Raw genomic sequence first — 21,669 nt, 5'->3', positions numbered from 1 at the left:
GTATACATTGTTATATGATATAAATGTCATTCGATTAATCGTATGCATCTGCAGATTTTTTTAGGTTAGTTTTGTCCCTAAGCCTGCTTGACTATTAAGCCATTCCCAATCAGACTCCATCCATTAGTTCTTCCTTACCATAGTGTATACACCATTACCATCTAGGGAGCAGTCATACAGGCAGCCATGGGATTTACTTGTGCCCTTACTGGCATCCTGGTAAATGAAGGTGGTATTGGTGTTGTCTTAATTCTAATCTCTTGACTGGAAGAAGAGCCAACCACATCACAGTGGAGACCCTAATACACTTTTCCTCCTTTGTAAGTGTAAACTTATATTCTCTTGCTAATGAAGGCTGTCACCAAGGGGCGTTTGAGCCAAACATCTGCCCTAGGGCATTCCAACAGTAACCTTGGCCCTCATTCAAGGGATTTTGAAAGATTGTGCCCACCTTGCCCCTCAGGATTGGCACCCCCATCCTCCCCTTCCAGTACATTCTGGTATCTGAGCCACTTATCAAACTAGGTCATTTTGGTCAAAGTCTGAGCTTGATCACCCTTCACCACTGGTGCTGGCTGCGTTTCCAAATGTTAGTCATAAGTTCAAAGATTTCTACTAAGTTTGGGGCAGGAGAGTTAGCATTAAGCTTAGCCACATCACCCCTGGTAAAAATAGACGAGTTCTTTCTGGTGTCAATCCAGGGGGAATCCAGTATTTGACAGCCTGGGATGATATGGTCAGCAGACAATGCTGCTTTGCCAAGGATGGTTTTAATCTGTCACCTCTAGGCTTTAAGATGGTGGCCAAGTTACTTGCCTCCACCATGGTGCCTTTTTAGGCAATGTCATAATAAAATTACAAATTTAAAAGTATCCTCCAGAAACAAACTCTGGGTTATGCTGCTTAATACTAGGAGTTTAAATCAGAAACTGCACTCACTTGAAGCACTTCTCACCTTGGAAGATGCTGATGTCTGCGCAGTTTGAGACATGGTTCAAAGCCTGTGTACCTTGGCCATGCAGGACTATGCCTTCAATACATTCAGACCACGCAACGAATTTGAAAAAACAAGGGAGGAGTAACCGTCTTCATTAAAGACCACTACACCTCTAGACTGATTAAACAGTACATCTCCCTAGAGTTAATTCATGTCCAGCTTAACTGTAAGAAAGACCCCCCCCCCCACAATGTCCTGGTTAGCCGTATGTCCACCTCCATGTACCACAAAAACCACACAGCCTTCCTGGACTTACTTGAGTCATACTCAGTACAGCCAAATACCCTGGTCATGGGTGACTTTAACCATCTTTTCATCGATTGGGTAACACATACGAGCACAAACGTGCTAGCCCAAAGGTTTTCTCGACTGCTCTGGAGCAGATAGTAATCACCTTCACAAGGGGCTCTAATATCCTTGACATAGTGCTCACCAACATGGGGGTCACTGCACCACCCCATGTGTGGGGCCTTCCCTCTTAGTCCAGTCACAAATTGGTCTAGTTTGAAGTAATCGTACCTGACCCATCCTCAGGAGTAAAAAGGTTAAAAATGTTCTCCAAAGCAACCTATAGTCTACTTGAGCGATGGCATCAATAGTTTCAGACCCCCTGCCAACCCTGACAGCAATGACCCCTATACTCGAGGTGTACATAAATGTTCTGTATAAATGTATAGACTAAGCCATACTGGAACGGATCAAATCAAGATCCTCATGAAAAAATAAGCCACCCTGGTGGACATCCAACATAAATGGGTTATACAATAAGAGAAAGAAACTACTGTTAAAAAAACAAGAGTGAATGCTCCTAGCAAGGGGAAAAGCTCCCTCCAAAGCATAAACAAGCAGATTAGACATTGTGTAAAGTCCTCTAAAGCTAATTACAAAACTAAATTCACATCCCTAGCCAAGGAAAATCACAAAACATTTAGCTATGTCCAGAATCTAAAAGGGAGGGCCCAGTTTTGTGCTTAACTAGCTTGTGGACAGTAACACTTACACTGAACCTAAGGACCTTGCCAACCTGCTAGCAGATGGGTTTGGTGAAAACTTCACTCAGCTGTCCCCATCAATCATACCCCATAACATAACTGTCACCAGTCCTTTGCCTAGTACCTCTAGAGAGCAGGCCATAGCCGCATTCTCCAAGGCCAAAAACAGCCTGTATGGGGTCAGACAGCATCCCAGGCTGCTTAAGTGGTCTACAACAGGAGTTAGTGGAGCTGCTCAGTATGCTCATCAGTCTCAGTCTAAGCACTGGCTTTGTCCCAGCCAAGTGGAAAACAGCACCTGTAATCCCCTTGCACAAAGGAAGTCTTTCAACTGACCCTGGGAATTATAGCTCGATAAGCCTAACCAACCTTATCTGCAAGGCCATGGAGAGAATCATCATAGACCTTATTAACAAGGATATAGGTAACATCAAACTCTTGATCCAACCCCAGTTTGGCTTCGTTAGGGGCAGATCTTGCCTGCTAAACCTGCTAGACGTCTTTGAAAATGTCCTTAAGACCCGTTATGAAGGCAAATTAGTTCACACTGCCTATCTCGACCTAGCCGAGGCCTTTGACACAATCCTGCACTCAGGCATCATTGAGAAACTCACCAAGTTGGGGATTAACCCTTACGTCACTAGATAGCTTGCCAACTGGCTCAGAAAAAGAACACGTAGTCAAAATTGGGGATGCCAGCTCTATCAGATCTGTTACCAGTGGTAGCCCACAGGGATCTGTGCTAGACCCTCTACTCTTCGGTATATATTTTTCAGAAATACAGGCAAAAATAGATTGCCTATGGCTTACCAAATTTGCTGATAACTGCAAACTGGGTGCCTCATCGAATCACTCAAAGATGTCCGCATACTACAAAATGGGCTTACACATACAAATGATTGATGTCGAAGCCACTGACTTAAACTAAAAAAAATGCATTATCATCCCCTTTAGTAAAGGAGAAACTCCTGCTAATTACAACATTAATATCCCTTAATTTCAAACCCTGTGGTGAGAAATTTAGGAACGCAACTTGATGGCCTTAATTTTGATCATTAGTTGTCCACAGTAGTAAGGAAGGCCTTCTATGTTGCACACGTCATAAGCAGGGGGGTATAGCATCTAAAGCTAAAGAGGTTGTAACTTTCCTGTACTTTGCCCTCATCAGACCAATAATAGAGTGCAATGCTCCCTCCTGTATGTATCTCATCAGACATCTGCAGCAACTGGAGAGACCTCAGAGGTTTCTCACCAAGAAAATTCAGGGCCTACAACACATGACCTGCACAGTCAGACTGAAGGCTCTATCACTTTAGTCAGTATCGTTCAGACTGCTTGGAAGTGACTTGTGCCTGGCTTTCAGAGCAGTCTCAGACCCTGCCTTGATGAAGCTGCTGTACATCTGCAAATCCAGTGGGACAAGATTCACTTTTTCTAGTAATCTTAACCTAGCCTGAGATATTAATGGGATATGCTGGAGAGACCAATATGTCTCCCAGAGGTTGCCACCCCTCTGGAACAAACTCCCAATTCATGTAAAACAGAGCTTTTCAATGCCCCTATTTAAGTGTAACATGTGCAATTGGATGGGAAACAGTAAATTTACAATGGGGGTTTCACCTGTGTTGTCCTTGGTCAGGGTAAACAGGTGTTGATTTAGATTCACGGGCAAACAGACTATATCTTGGTCCATAAGGGAACAAGGGTATAACATGGCTAGGCTTGTAGAGGCCTTAGGGCCAATAGCCTAGTAACCTCCTATGATAAGAGAGTATTAGTTTTAATTTGTGCTAGTCATGAAACTATGGTTACCCATCCAATCATCAAGATTTGCTCTTAGGATTTTCAGGAAGATACTCTGCCTGATATGCAGAAAGGTAGTCTGTCCCAAAGATTGGAAGGGGTGAATGTGCTACTTAAGCCTATCACATCAGCAGGTACTTTTGTTCTTACAGTGGAGGTTTATATCCCTGGACTGGGTGAGAAACACTGTATAGATGGTGAATACCGTGAAGTTTAGCCAAAAAACTTGAGCTCAGACAGCAACAAATTTGCAAACATTTTTTTTATACTGAAAGAAATAAGCTTTTTCTTTGTTAACCAAAATCAATAGCTAATGCAAAACTTTGTGCCTTAGAGGGATGAAATCCTGTCTGACCCAGGTGACCTGAGATCTTTGCTTCTTGGGCAATGAAAAAAGCCTAGTAAGGGATGATGAGTGAGCATTTACCATTGGCTTTTATCCATCCTGGGAGGAAGGAAAAGGTTCAGACCTCTCCAGTGCTTTTCACATCCAGGTGAGCGAAGTGTAGTGTATACACTACTATAGGCTTGGTACTTGTGTGTGGCTCTGCTAAGCCACATCCACATTAAAGCTTTCATGGGAAATGGGTTGGGATATGCACACCCACATTGGTGCCTGGATGACAGCTGTTATCAATAGTAGTTCTTACCCATGTGATTGAGGAGTGAATGGTCAGTAGTGGAAATGGCTAAAAAGTTGGCCTGTAGGGGGATCAGAAAAAGAATAAAAAAAAAAAATAAAGATAAACATTTGGCTAAAGATAAATCTTCAAAGAAAAGTAGTAAATCTCTCTCATAAAACTGAAATAACTATGAAACTATGGTGCTTACATTAAGTGCTGTACAAGGCCAGGTACTGGCAGCTATAAGACCCAGCCTATTTTTTTTATTTAGCAAGCCATGAGCTTTATACTTTTCCTGTAGAGTTGGTTTATATACATGTTTCAACGTACAAGATTGTGTTACAACATGTTGATGTTTACATTGATCACTGCTGCAGTTGTCTAAACTTTATTTGGGTTATATCCCATTAAGGATATAACAGCTGGACAGCTTCCAAAGCCTCAGGGGACCTTCCACACACCCAAACCATTGGACAGCTCTGCATTGAACTGATTAAAAGACATTAGAAGACTCGTTTGTGCATCAAGCCCTTCAGAGTTTTCCTGCTGTTGGAACGGAGTGCTCCTCTGAGGGCTTTTGAAGATTTATGATTGGATAACTGTGGTCTTACTGGAATGGAAAGTTCCCTTTCGTAAAGCTTTCCGCATTGACTCTCTTGATGTCCTTCCATTTTGTTGTAGTATTCCTTGGACTAGGGATCCCTTGCCAAGGGTGGCCTGATGTCCGTCCAGTATACCAAAGCTTTTAGACCAGAGGAACTAATCTTTCAGTATAAAAATGTTTGCAGTTCTGTTGCTGTCTAAGCTCTGATTTTTTAGCTAAAGTTCACACAGTATTCACTAAATACAGTGATGTTCTTCGTGTTTCACTGTTGCAGTCATTACATTTGGGTTATCTGCTTTGCAGTAGCCCTCAGTCGGCCTGATTAACAAAGTCTTCGGTCCTGCTTCGGTTGCTGTCTTCTTCCATGACCTCCGGTCGTCAGGGGTATAAAACATGCAGCTGACGCAATTACCCCAGTCTTTCTTGCCGTACGGTGCCCAAAGCAGAAGCAGTTTGCAAGTGCCTGTCGGCTGACTCCTGAAATTTTTGTTTTCGAATTTCAGAACTGAAGTCTTCAGCTAAAGCTAAGTACCCCATTGGGGAAACTTTTTCTTGCTCCTTTCCGATGTCAGTAAAAGTTAATAATTGCATTACTTGTGGATACCTCACAAAGATTTTCGTTCGTACTGTATTCCTTGCCTAGGTCCTGACCATGACATACCTTGTTATAGGGTTTGTGCTTTAAACGGTGCACTATCCGTCGTCTGTATATCTTCGCCTCTAAATATTTCTGTTCAGTTTAATTGTCCAGAAATGTCGTTGGTTAGCCTTTCAACTACTGGGATTCTGAAAAAAACGTAAAGATAGACAGAGACAGGCCGCAGAGTTCCAAAACTGACGACGACGCTTCTAAGCCACTCGCCAGTTCACCGGTATTCAGTGAGGTGCTTTCACAGCACCTGATACCTGCTATTTCTGACTTGCAGGCCTCTACCGAGACCCATTCAGAGTCTGGTATGCCGCGAGATGCTTCAACTCTGGAACCCGCGGATGTCTCTACCTTGGATGGGTCCGGAGCCGCTGTGCATGCACCGGCTTCTGAGGGTGTATTCAGGCCTACAGACTTGCATATTAAACAGACGCCTCCATCTTCATTTAGGCCAAAATCTCGAACAATGCCTAAGAAACCAACACCCAGACTCTAGGCCTAAAAAACAAATTATGAAAATGGCTGAAGATGTTATAGCTCTAATCTGGGGAAGCCAACCCCCTCCCCCCTTCTAAGCGACCTAGGGTTCAGGTTGTTTATGAATCTTCTGACCAGGATTCTGATTTTTCTGATTCTCCTGATGATCTGGATTTACCCTTATCTACTTATGAAGATTCTTATGCAGAAGACTATTCCTTCTGCTTTTCCTCCTTAGGATTTTTCTTTTGGTGAGTCCTTACTCTACGGGAACATTTCCAATGGGAAAGCCAGGATTTTTCTGATTCAAAAGAGGCTTAGGGATTTCTTACTCCTGCCTCAGCATAGGCCTTTAGCTATACCTCCTGTACTGGACATTTTTGATGCCTTTTCAGAATCTAGTTTGGCTCCTGATTCTTTGCCTCCTACTCCCAGAAAATCTGACCGATATTGCAGGGTTCCTGATTCTCAAGTTCCTTTTTAAAAATCCTATTGCGGATCTGGAGACTATTTCACAGGGACCTAAGGCCATCAAGGCTTCTACTGCTAAAAATCCTACCCCCCTCTGATAGAGATTCCAGGGCACTGGATAGATGGGGTAAGAAGGTTTACACTTTTGCAACTTTGGCCATTAGATCTTTAAACTGCCAGTTTCATACGTTAAAGTATCAACAACATGTTATTGGATTGTTTAAACAGAAAATTATTCTTGACTGAGCTGAACATAAAGAATTACAGGATTTAATGCATTCTGCTGAACAGATTGGAAAACCTACTTTGCAATGTGGATTTGATTAATTAGAGACCTCTTGCAGGGCTGCTGTTACTGGGTCTGTGCTCAGAAGGCATGCTTGGCTTAAGGAGCAAACTTTGCCTGATTATGTTAAAGCTAAATTGTTGGATGCTGCCTTAAAGCAGGACTGCCTGTTTGGCAACAAGGCTGATGAAGTTCTTAAAAGAATGGAAGATAAAGCTAAATATGTGCAAACTGTCAAAGATTTCTTACAAGTTCAGCTTCCTAGATTTAGCAGGCACTGGCCCTCTAAGAACTGGTCCTTTCCGGCCCCTTCCAGGTCTTCTCAAGTCAAACTCAGACAAAGCAGAAACCCCAGGTTTCATTCCCAAGGGACACATGACTAAGCAGGGGGGGTTTTCCACACATAAATCTGGGAGTAGTAAGGCTTCCCCCTTTGGAAAACTGTCTCAATGACTTGCATTTAAAATTTCCAAGCACTTCCCAACTGAATGCTCCCTTAGAAGGAAAAACTGGTCTTCAGGCCAAAAACTGGGCACTCATTACCCAGGACAAATGGGTTTTAAATAGTGTCCCAAGGATATAGATTGCACTTCCACACTTTACCAACTCCAAGAGGGTGGCCAGATCTACCCTCAAATCAGTGGATGGAGGCCCAAAATCAGGTACTCTCTCTCTTAAACGTGGAAGCTATTCAGTTGGTACCAGAGGAGGAAAAGGGACAAGGTTTCTATTCAAGACATTTCCTGGTACCCAGAAAAGACAATACATGGCGTCCTATCCAGGACCTTTCCACTCTAAACTCCTTCCTGGTGATTCCAAAATTCAAAATGCTGACGCTTCACCAGCTGCTTCCTATGCTAGACAAAGATGCATGGCTAGCAACACTAGACTTAAAAGAAGCATACCTGCACATCCCTATCAGGGAGTCTTGCAGAAGATCCCTTCGTTTCAAAGCAGGCTACATGCGCTATCAGTTCTCTGCACTGCCCTTTGGCTTATCTACTGCACCCAGGGTATTCACAAAGTGCCTAGCTCCAGTCATTGCATTTTGCAGGCAAAGAAATATTCAAATATACCCATACCTGGACGATTGTCTAATTCAGGCAGAAAGCCAGGACATATTTTTGAATTATCTGGCCTTTGTTCAAAGGGTACTGACTTGCCTGGGGTACACCATAAACGAAAAGAAATCACACCTGGTACCCTGTCAATAAATTGCATTCCTGGGACCAAGCTTGAATACAACTTCCCAGATCGCTTTTCTCACGCCAGCGAAACGGATTCATTTGACAACCAACTTCAAACGTGGCCACAAAAACCCAGCTCTCTGCAAGGCAAATTCTGCAAGCCTTTGGGGTTCATGGTCTCCTGCATTCTTCTAATTCCATATGCAAGGCTGCATATGAGGAAACTACAATGTTATCTCAAAAGCCTATGGTGTCAACATTCTCAGGATCTAGAGGCAAGAATTAGTCATACCTTGCCTGCGCCTAGAGTTCCTTTCGTGGGCAGAGGCCTGCCACCAAAACAGGGGACTACCATTCACACTACCCCCTGCCACCCAAATTTTAACAGACGCATCAGATTATGCAATGGGGGCTCACCTGGCAGGGAAGTACATTCAGGGCAAATGGAACCCAAGTCAAATGCACCTGCACGTAAATCAAAAGGAAATATTAGCTGTACAGAATGCTCTGACAACCTTCAAGGACCACATTCTTCCAGGACAACTAATGGTAAAGACGAACAGCACCACTGTGATGTGGTACATAAGCGGGGGGGGGGGGGGGGTACTCATTCTTACCACCTCTGTAGACTAGCTATGGCATTGTGGAACACAGCCTCGAGCTACCAAGTGAATTTACAAGCTCAATTCCTGCCAGGAAAACTAAATACACTGGCAGACAGACTAAGCAGATAATCTCATGCACTCCATACGAGTGGTAGCTGGAACCAAGGATTTTCAACATGTTGACAAACACATGAGGGAGCCCAGATATAGACCCGTTTGCCTTCCCCTGGCACCATCAATTGGACAAATTTTGCACAAGGATTTCCCCACAAGCTAGCTTGGAAAGTGAAGGCTCTATCCTTTAGCTGGAAAAAACTTTCAGTTTATGCCTTTCCTCCTCTACCTCTGCTCTCCAAAGTACTGCTAAAGATCAAACAGGACAGGCCAAGGATGATTTTAATAGCACCAGACTGGCCTCACCGACACTGGTACCCACTCTTGCTCAGTGTCACGCTTGTCTCTTTGGCACCTGCCTCAGACTCCTTCCCTGTTGCTTCAGCAGGAGAACCAGATTCTGCACCCTTAGCTGCAAACCCTGAACTTAGCAGTCTGGCTAATTACCTAAACTCTCCTTTACCATCCCTCAGTAAATTAGTGATGGATATCATTTTAAAAGCAAGGAGGCCTAGTACCTGAAAATCTTATGCTGCAAAATGGAAAAGATTTTGTACTTGGAATCAATCTCAAGGAATGAACGCAGCAGTGCCCAGTTTACCTCAGATTCTACAATACTTGACTGAGATGCTTCATAAGGGCTTGTCCTTTTCCTCCTCCAAATTTCATGCCTCATCCATTTCAGCTCATTATAGCACGGAGCCTCCCCTCTTTTCTCACCCACTGCTCAAGCGGTTCCTCAGAGGGGCCAAAAACTTAAGGCCACCCATTACAGCTCCAACGCCAGCCTGGCATCTTAACTTTGTGAGAAACTCGCTCTTCCTCCTTTCGAGCCAGCTGCTACTGCAGATTTAAAATTTCTTTCCTGGAAAACATCTTTTCTGTTAGCTATCACTTCTGCAAAAAGGGTATCTGAATTACAGGCCTTTATCGCAGTGGAACCTTTCATCATCTTTCATGCGGACAGGGTGTCCCTCAGAACAAATCCCTCCATGCTCAAGGTGGTATCCAGTGTGGCTCTTAATCAGTCCATTCATTTACCTACCTTTGTTTCCTAGCCCACGGAACAAAGGGGAACAGATACTGCACTCTTTAGATGTGCACAGACTAGATTCTACTTGGACAGGACTAAACCTCAAAGAAAATCTGAAGAACTGCTGGTGGCATTTGCTGCAGGGACAGAGGGGAAAGCCATTTCAAAACAAACCATTTCAAAATGGATAGGCCACTGTATCCTTTTCTGCTATAAGCACCATGAAAAACCTACTCCTCAGGGCATCAGACCCATTCAACCAGGGCTGCATCTATCTCTACAGCCTTTCTCAGGGGTGTCCCTACTAGGGACATCCTAGAAGCTGCTACCTGGAGTTCTGTACATACCTTTACCAAGCATTATCATTTGCCTATTTTCTCTAAATCCAGAGCCGATTTTGCCACTGTAGTCTTGCAGGGCCTTATTGCTGGTCCTAATTCTAGTTAAATTCCTCCTCCAACCTTAGCTTTGGGAATCTACCCAAATGTAATGATTGCAACAGTGAAACACGAAGAACATAGTACAGTTGTGTACACTTACCATAAATGAAGATGTTCAAGTGTATTCACTGTTGCAGTCCTGGTTATCCTCCCTCTAGCCCTCCCTTTCTTCATTTGGTTATACTTCTCCTCTCACTTACTATGCTCAAAACACTTTTTGCTGTATTTGTTTTTTTGTTGAAGGTATTTCCTTGTATTTATAGTTTTATTTGCTCCCCATTAGGGGGGGCACCTGACATCTGGGGCAAGTAAAACTGATGCAATGGTGTCTGCTGCATGTTTTATACCCCTGACATCATGGAAGAAGGGACAAAAACCGCCGCAGGACCCAAGACTTTGTTAATCAGGCCGACTGAGGGCTACTGCAAAGCAGATGACCCAAATGTAATGACTGAAACAGTGAATACACTCGAACATCTACATTTATGGTATGTGTACACAACTGTACTTTTCTCTTCCAGTCCAGGGATATAAACCTCCACTGTAAGAGCAAGGATAGGACATAAAGGTGGCCCTATTTAAGCATAACCTGGACAACTGGATGCGACATAACATCCCTAGAACAACTTTGCTGCCATTCTGAAACCATCTTCAGTAATCTGCCTGAATGCTTGTTTCATTTGTTGGTTTACCAAGCTGTCTTTCAGATAAGTGCCCCGTTGTGGTTTTGCTTTTATTTTTTCCTTTGTTTTGTTGCTTGTGGGGGTTGTCATCCAGAAAGGATGAATGCCAGACTAGGAGACAGATTTCCCCATAAAGACTGTCATGAACAGTGTTTTTGTCTATGTACTTCCCATGACCATACCTCTGTTCTATTTGCCAGGCTTTTATCCTGAAGACTCTGCGTAGTCTGGTTTTCCTCTTTGGCCATATATTTTGAAAACCAGCATCTTAAGCTTTTGGCAAAAGATGCAGTGGAGGGAACTTCCTGCTCCGAGGGTCAAACCTTCCGCGAAGAAGGCCAAGAAAGCAAAGTCTGATTCTTTGGTTGTGCCACCTCTGCCAGACGTTTCTCTCAAGGCTAGTGAAAGCCCAGACCACCATCTGGCTCCTTTGTTGGATGATTCTGCTGTGACCTCTTCAGAAGTCTGCATGGATCCGGCTTCATACACGTCCTTGGAGGCCTTGCAGACATCTGCTTTAGATGTTCAGAGGGAACCGCAGCTAATTATTACTGAAGGGCTTAGGGGTGTTCCTCAGATTTGGTTGGCGAGGAGGTGTCGCCTACCATTATAGTGTTGTATGGGGTCTGAACCTTCTAAGTTTTACAAGGCTGATATCCCCATAGAGAAGAAACAAAAAAGCTAAACAGGTTTCTCCTGTTCCTATGTACTCTTGGAGTGAATGGCAGAATTTCACTCAAAGTTTTTTAATGCCTTTAGGAGTTTCTATTCCAGCTCTCCCTTGTTCTCCTACTCCTTTTAAGAGATCTAGGGAACAAGATTCCTCTGAGGAGGAGGATTTGGATGAGGAATCCCTTGCCTCCTTTTCCCAGATTCCTTCTCCCATAGACTATGGTTCTGAGGAAGAGGAGTCCACAAGTCCTAACTCTCCTTTTGAACAGATTTCCTTTGGGGACATAATTTCTAGAATGATGGAATTTTTCAAATGGGATTGTGCCCAGTTGTCTGAGGTTCAGAGAAGGTATTACAAAGCTTCTGCAGATGTACTATCCTAAACCTTCTGCTGTTCCTGCTGTCCTGGCTGCCTTGTTGGATGCCTTTTCTACTGCATCTCTGGCTCCTGATTCTCAGGCCACAGCTCCCCCCAAAAAATGTATAAATTGATTGCAAGTCCCTTTATAAGGGCCCCGTCTGCCTCCCCATCTGTGGTGTCTGTGCCATCTGACAAGCCATCAAAGTTGCTGCCTTCTATAAAGTTGCTTCCGTCTGATAGACAGCAGAACTATGTAAGGTCTGGGTACGAAGGTATATACCTTGGCTACCCTTGCTTTTAGAGCTGTCAGTTATCAGACCCATATGAAGATTTATACTTTGGTTCTATCTCGGGCCTGTCAGGTTATTTTTGACCTTCCTGAATCTGAGCCGAAGACTTCTCTCTTCTTCTTAGGGGGTTTCTTTTCGGGTGGCTTGCCGTTTATTAAACACAGTTATGGTGCAGCAGATCTTTCTAGAGCTACTGCTTTTGGTTCTGTGCTGAGATTGCTTCGGGTTCAACCTTTGCCTGATGTTAAAGGCTAACCACAGAACATTAAAAAGACTTGTATCAAACGAGGCTCCCTTTAGAGTCTAACCTTTTCTTACCAATCAAACCTGTCGAGATATAGCAAGAAGTCACCTTTTGTCCACATTACTCTGCTTCTCCTATACTCGCTAATCTAGTCAAATCCATCCTCATCAAACTTAATTCCTGTTGCAACAAAATAGCAAAATTTGCAACTAATTCTCCACATAGATCTCACCACTGCTCATCCTTACAACAGGCTAGTACCCAGTCAGACCTTCCTGGTAAACAAATGTAAAAAGTAAACAAGTCGATGGATGCTTTTCTGAATAACAAACATTTGTTTGGTGCTGCTGCAGATTTAAGTCCCTACAGGAAAAGGGTTAAGGCCTTACAAGATCTAAAATGTACGTTTGTTTTTCTTGTACCCAACTTTCAAAAGAATTACCCTAATAAGCCGGCCTTTGTTCATAGACCGTCTTGCCCTTCCCCCAAAGGTAAGGGTGGTAGAAGGGCTCCTTCTGCTAAGGCTAACCAGACTCACTCTGCTCAGAAATATCCTTTTCCTGACAAACCAGGAGCTGTCTGATTATCCTGTTTTTCTCTTTCTTTTCTTGTCCCTTCCTGTTTGGTTACAGATTACTCAAGGTTCCTGGGTTCTTTCCATCATTTGCCAATGGTACTACATGGTCTAGAAATCTCTTCCCCCTTTAATGGGCATTCCTCAGACCCTCTCAGGAACAATTTGCCTTTTTTCCAGAGGTGCTTAAGGGCCTCTTGACTTGAACTATTCAGGAAGTTCCAGTTTCTCAAAAGGGGATGGGGTTTTATTCCAGAATGTTATTTGTCCCCAGGAAAGAGAGCACTTGAATCTCTCACCTAAACACATTTCTGAATATCCCTTCCTTTTGGATGTTGTCCCTTCAGACTTTTTCTCTGTTGCATCCTGGCATTTTCAGTTATCTGCTTTGCCCTTTGGTGTCTCTACTGCCCCAAGGGTGTTCTCCAAATGTCTTGCTCCTGTTATTTGTTTTTGCTGGTTAAGGGGGTTACAGGTCTTTCCCTACCTAGACAACCTTTTTCAGTCTTCCTCTGGAGAGTTTCTTCTGCAGCACCTTTACATTGCCATTTCTCTCCTGCAAAGCCTGGGGTTCACTGTAAATTTCCAAAAGTCCTTCCTGATTCCTTCACAGCATCATGTTTCTGTGATGCAGGTTCTAGACAGATCCAGTGCTGGCATCCCTGCCTCCTAAGACCTTAACTTTTATTGAGTTCTTTCAATCCTTTCTTCCTCTTGCCTCAATTACAGCCAGGAAATTTCTAAGAGCTCTGGATTTCATGGCCTCCACCATTTCTATGCTCCCTCTGGCCAGACTTCACATGAGAAAGCTTCAGTGATTTCAAAGTCATTTTGGCTTCAGCACTCTCATTTTCTAGATTTCTTAGTACCTCCTCTTTCATGCCTCAAGCTTGAATTTTAGTGGTGAATTCAGCAGTTGTCTGTTAATCGAGGGCTTCCTATTCAACTTCCACTCCCCTCTCAGGAGCTATTCACAGATGCTTCAGATGTGGAATGGGGGACTGCTTCTGCTCTCTAAAAGTGCAGGGCCTCTGGTAGCTTTAACCCAGGAAAGGCCACATCAGTGTAGAGATTTGAGCTCTTCTTGGCTCTTAAAGCATTTCATCCTCTTTGTACTTCTGGGCCTCTCAAGGTACTTGCAGAAAATATCAGTGATGTGGTATGTCAACAAGAAAGGGGGTGCAAACTCTTATCTCCTTTGCAGGTTAGTACTTCGTGTAGGAGCTAACTATTCAGTATCAAGTGATGCTTCTGGCAGTTTACATTCCTTTGGGTCGGAACATTGTGGCAGAGACTCTGCGCAAGTCCATATCACAATCCCACTAGTGGATGCTTCAGAGGGATTTTTCTGGACATAGTCCACCAGTTGTGTACTCCTTGAGCAGATCTGTTTGGCTCCCCTTTGACCAGACAACTTCCTCTGTTTGGTTTTGTGCTAGAGCCCCAAGTCCTCTGGTCTAGAAGGTGGATGCACTCTCTTTTTCCTGGAAGGGGTTGTTTCTTTGTCTTCCCTCCCCTTCCTCTCATTCCAAAGGTCCTGTTCGTGATAAAGTAGGATACTCCCAAAATCTTGCTGGTAACTCATTTTTGGCCCAGACAGCAGTGGGTTCCTTGTTCTACATTTAACCAAGGGCACAATCATCACAAGTTACCTCACATGGTGAACCTACTTGCCCAAAAGGGATCCTTCATCCATCCCCACCTGTCACCTCTTCAACTGACACTGTAGGTGATACAATTTTGATTCTATATAGACACTTTTTTTTTCCCCTAAGGACGTGCTTAAGAGTCCTGCAGAGGGCCAGGAAACCTACTAGGAAATCCTACTTATCCTAATGCAAGAGGATTTCTATTTGGGGTCTTTCTTGTAACCTGGATCCACTTTTTGTGGATGTTCCTTTGGTTCTCTCATCAATGTGAGCTGCTGAATGCTAGCTTGGCATATTCTTTTGTGATAAGGGCCCACTTGTCAGCTATTTCTGCTTCTGCCTTTAGCACCCTCTTTAGCTTCTAGATTTAAGGCTAAACCGTTTTTGAAAGGCGTCCTTCATATTATACATCCCAGGAAGCCTGTCTCTCCTTCCTGGGACCTTCATTTTGTTTTGGAGAAACTGATCCAGGTTCCTTTTGAGCCCGTGGCTTCAGCTTCCTTGCAGCATTGTTCTTGAAAGACTGTTCTGTTGGCCTGTATTTCTGACAGATGGGTGACTGAGCTTCAAGCCCTTATGGCTGTTCCTCCTGTTTTCCTAAGGACAAAGGGTGCTCCTTTATGCTTATTCTTTTTTTAAGCCAAAAGTGGTGAATGAGTTGTCTCTTAATCTATCCATTTGCCCACTTTTTCCTTCCCCGCAGTTTGCTAGTGAGAAGGTTTTACACACTTTGGATGTGCAAAGACAAGTCAGATTTTATCTGGATAAATGTATAAAACTTTTTACAAATCTGATCATTTTTCTATTTCCTTTCATCCTAGATTTTTAGGATTGGCTGTTTCCAGGGAAACTATATAATCTGATAATCTTCATTTATGCTCAACAGTTGGGAAGCTGTTCCGATACTCGGGACCGGCTCTGCCTTATATAGCTCGCACCAGCAAAAAAACTCTTGAGCCAAGTCTCTACCCATAATGCCCCTGTGTATGTTACCCCAGATCTTGTTTGCCTCTGTCAGCAAGATGCGTCAGCTGTACTCTCAGCTAAGTGATTTATAATTTTTTGTATCTCTTTGATTATAGTTAAAAAAAAAAACAATTTTTCTATTCTCTCTCTCTCTCTATATATATTTTTTCTATTCTCTCTCTCTCTCTATATATATATATATATATATATATATATATATATATATATATATATATATATATAGATATATAGAGATATATATATATATATATATGGGTCTGGGACATTTCACTTAACACATCACTGAAAGCACAATTCACTGAAAACTCAATTCGCTGAAACGTATTTCACTGAAAGTTATATATGGAGTTTTCCCCACTGTAGTGTGACCCTGGAGTTAGTATATATATAGTAGAGGAGGGCACCCCTCCCCCACATTGGGGGTGTAGGGGTTGTAGCCCCCCACATATTTTAAGTATCTATTATGTTCAGAAAAGAGTAATCTATTGGAATTGCATGTATCCATGTTTATAGTTCAAAACATTTAAAATGTGTGGGGCGGTGCCCCCCCCTTACTATATTTGGCATGTACCTCACTAGATGCCTGCAACAACTGGAGAGATTGCAAAAGTACCTCACAAAGAGGATCCTAGGCCTTAAAAAAACTTGTTCTATATGGACAGACTCAAACTCCAACTATTCTGTCCCATATTGCCTACTTAGAGGTGATCTCTGCTTGACATACAAAGCCATGTTTGAGCCAGCTCTGTTAGAAATGCTACATCTAAAGAAATCCCAATCCCTCCGCACCACACACTCCAGTGACCTCAACCTTATTACCACAATCAACCGAAAGTGCTGGAGGGAAAGGTTCATAACCCACAGACTGCCCTTGCTATGGAATAGACTTCCATACATGTCAAATAGAGCACCTCACTGGCCCTCTTCGAGAAACCTTGATGTTTGAATGGGAAATAGAAAATTCACCCCAGGGATTTCAGTGGCTCTACTCGACAGAGGCACTGGGAATGAAGGTCGGGTGGCACGATGTCAGGCTAATCCTACGGGCTAGGTTTGTAAAGGCTCCAGGGCCATTAGCCTAGTACTCACCTATGAAGAATAGTGCCTGCTCTTGTTTTCAGACTCTTGGTTCCATGGCAGCAGCTATCACCCTAGTTCCCATGGCACGATTCCACATGCGGATACTTCAATGGCTTCTGCTGTCACAATGGCCCAGCCTTACCCATTCATAGTCATCCGATCTTGATAACAGAAAGTTGCAAGAAAGATCTATTCTGGTGGATGGAGTCAGAGTTCCTTATTGGAGGGTCTTTTGTTCCCCCTCAACCCAAGGCCATATTGACTTTGTATGCCTCCCAGATGAGATGGGGGACATTATCTGGAACAGACAGTCCAAGGCACTTGGTCTCCTCGAGAGGCCAACTTGTACATCAATGTCCTGTAGATGAGAGCAGTGTGCCTAGCATTGCAAGCCTTTTCAACGGTTGCAATTCAGTCAGATAACATGTCGGTAGTCTGGTACATCAGCAAACTGGGGAGAAACCAAGTTCAAACCCCCCCCCCCCCTCTGCCGGGAAGCTCTCCGAGTTTGGCAACAGGCGATATCCTCCATCCACTTTCTTGTGGCACTGCACATGCCAGAAAGCTCCAACGTGATAGCAGACGAGTTGAGCAGACGCATCCTACTGCCGCACGAGTGGTCTCTAAATCCCAAAGTGGCAAAACAAATAGGTTGCAGCAAGGCTTGCCCCATTGGTGAAATCCGTCTTCCCCAGTAAACAAGTGCAGTGCATACTTTCCCCTACTCCCGCCACAGAAGTCACCAAGAGGCGCTCTACTTTTCGATTGTCCCATGGGTCTCCTTTGCCTTACCCACTTTTACCCTCCTTCCTCTCTTTCTGAAAGCCCAGAGGTTGTGATCCAAAGTGAAACTCATTGCCCTGTTCTAGCCCAGGCAGTTCTGGTTCCCCTTCCTATGACCTCACTTGGTTCATCAGCCTTGGATTCTGGACCCAGTTCATCTCCTGTCACACCCAGATCTTCATTCCCTCAAGCTCACTGCTTAGTTCCTCCAATTCCATTAGTCGCCAGGCAATCTAATATTACTTCCTCTGTCCGAAAAATTCTTCTGGCTTCCCATAGACCTTCCACCAGGAAACTGTATTCCAGTAAATAGAAAAGATTTTTTCTTTGAGCGTCTAAGAATAATTTGGATCCCTTCTTTGTCCTAGTTGAAAAAATTTTTAGATTTTCTAGCGAACCTCTTCAAGGAGCGGCTGGTTTAACTGTTATAATCCCCTTAGCAGCCATCTCTAATTTTCACAATGGATGCGATGACCATCACTTAAGCAAAGTGTTTTTCAAAGAAATCCTACATATTAAACCTTTATTCAAGGATCCATTACCCCTCATGGGATCTTGCATTCATTTTACAATAGTTAGTACCATCTCCATTTGAGCCAGCTGCTACTTGTCGCCTCAAATTCCTTTCCTGGAATACTTTTTCTAGTATCCATTACTTCTGCCAGGAGGGTTTCAGAAATTCAGGCACTTTGTGTGAAATCACTGTACATAATCTTCCATAAAGACAATGCGTCTTTGAGGACTAACCAGTCATTTCTGCCTAAGGTGGTCTCAGAGTCGAACATCAGTTAATACATTCATTTTTCAGTTTTCTTTCCCAATTTCTCTAACAGGCGAATGCTGTTTACATTTGTTAGACGTTCACAGAGAGCTGAGATTTTATCTTGACAGGACTAAGGACTGTAGTACTTCAGACTGTCTTCTTTTCAGGACCAAGGATGGGTAGACCTATGTATAAGGTGACCCTATCTAAATGGTTAAGAGATTGCGTTACCTTTATGTATTAACAAAACAATCAAAAAATGCCTGCACCTGTAAGGGTGCACTCAACCAGATCTATCACTGCTTCAGCTGTTTTTCATTCCAAGGCGCCTCCAGATGAAATATGTGCGGCTGCAACTTGGGCAACACCTCATACCTTTATCACTTATTACAAATTAGATGTGGTCTCAAGGGGAAGAGCATCCTTTGGCTCTATGGTTCTCAGGAATAGCCTTCCGTAAGGCCACCCAGGATATAAAGTAGCTGGGGACTCTGTCCCAACTGTCAAGAATAAATGAAGGTTGACGTCCAATAAAGAAGTTGTGTGCTCGCCATAGTGTTCCATCTGTGTTGTCGATCTTCATTCATTCTTGACATTCCACCCTCCTTCCACCACCTTTAGATTTCCTGGAGGTTCATACCCTTGTCCTGGGCTTGCAATAGGGTATTTACCTTGGACATAGCTTCTTCTCATATATTATACCTACTTCATCTTGCTGTAATTTGCAAACTCGATCTGAGGTAATTTACACAGGGGTATTATGGGTAGAGACTTGGCTCAAGAGTTTTTGTCTGACACGAGCTGTATAAGGCAGAGCCAGTTCTGAAGATCGGAACTGATTCCCAACTGTCAAGAATGAACGAAGATCGACAACACAAATGGAATGTTGCTGAGAGTACATAGCTTCTTTTTCTTCAATATCTAAAACCATTTCTTTTTGTTCTTTACATGGCAAGAGCCTTCCTCCTGTTGAGGCTCATTCTACTAGGGAAGTGGCTTCTTCTGGTGCTTTTTTCAAGGGTTTTAAATACTAACTCTATTCTTTAAGCAGCTACCTGCACTTCTGTGCATACAATTCCTAAGCATTACAAGTTGAATGTGATATCCAGAGGTAGAGATGGGTTTGCTAGGGCCATCCTTCATGGGTTCCTTGAGGGCTGTGCTGGTAGTTCCTCCCCCCGTCATCTTCTTGAACTTTTTCACTCTCCCTATTGTAAAGGAATACTCCAGTGAAATGGAAGGACATAATACAGTTGTGTAAACCTTTCCATAATGGGAGATTTGTAGCATTGACTCCCTCACTCTTCACCTTGGTTCTTTTTCCTTCTAGACATGCTTGTTACCTCTCTTATCCTTGGACGGGCGTTTCTATTGGGGGGTTCAGTTCTGAGGATCGTATGCCCGGATGTTGCCTTTATGCCCTATGCTGTACACTGGGAGCATACATATGATGTACAGCATACCTTTAGCAACCTAAAGGCTTTGGTATACTGGCTGGACGTCTGGCCACCTTTGGCATGGGATCCCTATTGTAAGGTATACTGCAACAGTAAAGAAAAGGGCATCTACTGCTAAGGTAAGATTGTACGCAACTGTACTTAAAAGTTACTTTCCAGCTTAGGGAAAGTACTTTCAAACTAGTACATTTTTGATTGTCTCACGACTTGTGTATAGTTTTAAATGTGAGAGCACTTTTTAACATGACATTTAAAAGTTGATTTACTCTTTTGAAAGATGTGTGCTCTTAGCTTTCCCACAAAATAAGCACTCTTTTTGGCTTAGCCTCGGAACTAGCTGCCAGGCTCATGGTCAAAACTTTTTACACCCACAAAAAGAATAAAATAGCTAAGCATCTTTTGCCATCATAGTAAGCGAGTAATTTGCCTCAGCTGCTGGTGGGTAACTGTGTTGTAGCCAAAGCTGATTCCTCAGACTAGTTAGCTTTTTCTCCAGATCCCTTTGGTGTTGTCCATACAGCTGATGTGGAGTAGGGGTTAGCCACTTCCTTTGCGGCTAATGGAGTGCCCACAGTGGGCAAGGAAGAGCTACTCTTGTTAGTTTTGGGAGAAGGGGCAGGGAAGTTACCCCTGGTTAGCCAAAATGTTTTGCCCAAGGATGGGGAAGCTTTCTGCCATTAATGAACATGCTTGCTCTAACTTTTCTGTCAAAATGAAACCGAAACTAAACTTTTATTTGCTCCTGCACCAGATCCTCTGGATATGAGTGGTTTATTGGGAATGGCACAAGGTCTTGTACAAGCTATTGACCCTTATAAAGTAATTTCTGGGAAGAGAAAAAGGGATTCCTCTTTCCCTGAACAGGTTGAAAATTTTGACTCTAGAGAAAAGTGATGGGACATGTGTAGTTTTTTCTACTCAGATTTTTGATTCAAATGAGACCATGGTACCTGAATCTCCCTGCGAGGGATTTTATTTTTAGAATGTGCCAGTGTTTTACACTGTCCTTTCTCAGTCCCTCAGAAAATACTATGACTTGTAACTGGAATTGCATTACCTTCTCCCATTCCCCAGTGCTGTCAACATTGGAGGATATGTTTATCACAGCCTGTGGTTTCTTTGACGGCCAGTCTACTGTAACTAACAGAAAAAAAAGAAGGGAAAAAAAAAAGCAGATAGAGAATGTAAAGTTATTCAGTCTTTCAAAGATCAAGTGCGGAACAAACTCTCCTTTTTACGCAAAGTGTTCACACTAATTTTTTGTTTTAACCAAAACTATTAATTTAACAGTTTGGTAGTTACATAACTAATACATAATTGCTTACTCACACTAATCCAGTGTAATTAAAGCTGGACACCCAGAATGATGCTAGTGTTTCCTGCCTGCTTATTAATATTAAGAAACAATTTTTAAAATACTTTTACTTCTAAAAATGGTGCAAAAACTAAGTATCATTTTGCACCTTTAAAAATTATCTTTAAATTTTTATACACTCGTCCCAGACCTGACCCAACATCTATAGATTTTGTTAATCTGCCAAACATTTTCATAATTCTATTTTTTTCTTCTGACATGGATGCTAAAGCTATTAGGTATGGAAAGAAGTGTATGCTTCTGCTACTTTAATTTTTAGAATTTTAAAATGTCAGGCTCGTATTTTTAATTCTGTGTGAAAACATAAGTATGAGGAATCATGCTCTCAGAACTTACTAGAAGATGTAAAAATAGCATTTTTAATTATTCTTTGGATAGAGGTTTAGTTGTTGGACCCTCTGCTGCAGAGGTTATCAAAATGTGATGAGAGGTAAGCTGATTCAGGGAATCTGACTCTTTAATACACCTAA

At 42.9% G+C, this 21,669-nt stretch overlaps 1 protein-coding gene across 1 annotated transcript in view; it reads left to right on the top strand.

The window, feature by feature from the left end:
• Window positions 1–21,669, top strand: part of LOC122787605 — a 707,479-nt gene that overhangs the window by 253,846 nt on the left and 431,964 nt on the right. The gene's annotated exons all lie outside the window — the stretch shown is intronic.

The sequence above is a fragment of the Protopterus annectens genome, chromosome 13.part0 (genome assembly GCF_019279795.1).
Source record: "Protopterus annectens isolate FY-2018-M chromosome 13.part0, PAN1.0, whole genome shotgun sequence".
NCBI classification, from domain to species: Eukaryota; Metazoa; Chordata; order Ceratodontiformes; family Protopteridae; genus Protopterus; species Protopterus annectens.
The sequence above is the reverse complement of the archived record's forward strand: the minus strand, read 5'-3'. Positions and strand labels throughout refer to the sequence as shown.